Raw genomic sequence first — 2,709 nt, forward strand, 5'->3', positions numbered from 1 at the left:
TTGGTTAGTATTTTTTCTTCTTCATTTTGTTTTGTTTTGATTTGGTTGCACCTTGGTTCCTGTGGACGACAGGTTTCTGCATCCAAGGTTGAGATAGGAAGGATGAGCCTTTTAATCCCACAATAGCCAGTTTATATAGGCCTGCAGCCTTGAGGCCACATGTGGCCTTTTGAATGAGTCCAAGTTTTGTGGAACAAATCCTTTTATTAAGAAGATTTGTTCTGTGAAGTTTGGATTCAGTCAAAGGAATGCATAAACTATACAAACTAAATACAAAATAATTTTATTATTCATTCACCCTTCTCCTGGCTCTGCTTCCGGGGTCTGGACTCTACACTTCTTCCACTACCAAGATTTCTGAGCAGCGTTCTCTCCCTGGAAGACTGATATATGCAGAAACCCACTTCTCTACCTGACCAATTCCACTTGGTCTCTCAATTCCCTCTTTTATTTTTTAACAATTTTATTTAGAGTTTTGAGTTCCAAATTCTATTCCTCCCTGAAAATGGTAAGCAATCAGATATATGTTATACATGTGCAATTATGTAAAGCATAATCATTTTGCATAAGAAGACTCAAATAAAAGAAAAAAAAGAAAGCATATTTCAATCTGTATTCAAGTAGTCTATCAGTTCTTTCTCTGAAGGTTGATGGTATGCTTAATTGTCAGTTCTTTAAGATTGCCTCAGATCATTGTACTGCTGAAAATAGCTAAGCAATTCATAATTCTTCATCAAACAATATTGCTAGTACTTTGTACAACATTCTCCTGGTCCTGTTCTTTTCACTATGCATCAGTTCATGTAAGTCCATGTTTTCTTTTAAAATTATCCTGCTTGTCATTCTTTATTGCACAATAATATTTCCTTACAATCATATGATACAACTTATTTAGCCATTCTCCAACTGATGGACATCCTTTTGATCTCCAATTTTTAGCTACCACAAAAAGAGCTGCTGTAAATATTTTTGTACAAATCAATCATTTTCTCTTTTTTGGATATTGTTGGGATATGGACCTAGCAGTCGGATCAAAGGGTATGCACAATTTTATAGTCTCTCCAGAATGGTTGAATCAGTTCACATCTCCTCCAACAGTGCATTAGTGTCTTAGTTTTCCCATATCCCCTTCAATAGCCAACATTTTTCCTTGTCATATTAGTCAATCTGATATGTGTGAAGTGGTACTCAGAGTTGTTTTAATTTGCATTTTCTCTGATCAATAGTGATTTAGAGCATTTTTTCATGACTTTAGATAGCTTTGATTTCGTTGCCTAAAATCTGCCTGTTAATATATGTTGATCATTTGTCAATATGGGGATGACTTGTATTTTTATCAGTTTGCCTCAGTTATGTATATATTTGAGAAGTGAGGTATTTATCAGAAATATTTGTTGTAAATTTTGCCTGGTTTTCTGCTTTCCTTATAATTTTTGTTGCCCAGATTTATTTTTGAAAAAATTTTAATTTTATATAATCCAAATTATCTATTTTACATTTTGCAATGATTTTTATATTTTCTTTGGTCCTAAATTCTTCCCTTATCCACAGATCTGACAGATAAATTATTCCGTGCTCTCTTAATTTGCTTATGGGACCATTCTTTATCTGTAAATCATGTGCCCATTTTGACCTTATTTTGGTATAAAGTGTGAGATGTTGGTGTATACCTAGTTTTGAAGTTTCCCCAGTCGTTTTTGTCAAATACTGAGTTTTTATTCCAAAGGCTCGGATCTTTGGGTTTATTATATACTATATTACTATACTTATTTACCATAATGCAATTTGTACTTAATCCATTCCACTGACCTACCACTCTATTTCTTATCCAGTACCATATTCTTTAGATAACATAGTTTAATATAGTGTAGCATAATTATAATATAATATGTAACATATAGAATATATTATATAACAATGTAATATAATAAAATATAATATAATTGTAATACAATATAATACAATTATAATACAGTTTGAGATCTGGTATGGCTAGACCACCTTCTTGCACATTTTTCTTTTCATTGATTCCCTTGATATTTGTTCTTGAACATTTGTTCTTCCAGATAAATTTTGTTATTTTTTTCAGCTCTATGGAATTCTAAGAAATTGCCCTGGCCAGCCAAGGTAACTCCTATATTCCTTTTTCTGCTCAATTTTTGACTCTTAAAATTTCTCCATCCACCAAGATGTCCACACTCCCATACAAATGCTTGTCGGCTTTTTTTTTTATGTATGTACTCATTGGAATGAAAGTTATTTGAGGACAAGAGCTACCTTTCCTTTTTATTGTTTATGTATTCCTAGTGTTTAATGTGATACCTGGGAAATAGTAAATATTCAATAATCCCTTGTTGACTTAATTTCACTAACTTGGAGAACAGCAGTTTTAACATTTGGAAGAATTGAAAAATATCTTGAGTATGTTCATGCCTGAGTTAGATGTTGAAGGGAAATGAAGATTCTGAGACACAGAGGAAATGTTTTCCAGAGAAATAAAGTCTATAGCAGGGGTGGGGAACTTATGAATTTGAGGCCATTTGTGGTCTTCTAGGTCCTTAGGTGGCCTTTTGACTGAGTCCAAGTTTTACAGAAGAAGTTCCTTTATTAAGGAGATTTGTTCTGTGTTCTTTGGATTCAGTCAAAGGACCACACTTGAGGACCTAGAGGGCTACATGTGGCCTCGAGGCTGCAGGTTTCCAACCCTTG

Source organism: Notamacropus eugenii, chromosome 6 (assembly GCF_028372415.1).
Source record: "Notamacropus eugenii isolate mMacEug1 chromosome 6, mMacEug1.pri_v2, whole genome shotgun sequence".
Lineage (NCBI taxonomy): Eukaryota > Metazoa > Chordata > Mammalia > Diprotodontia > Macropodidae > Notamacropus > Notamacropus eugenii.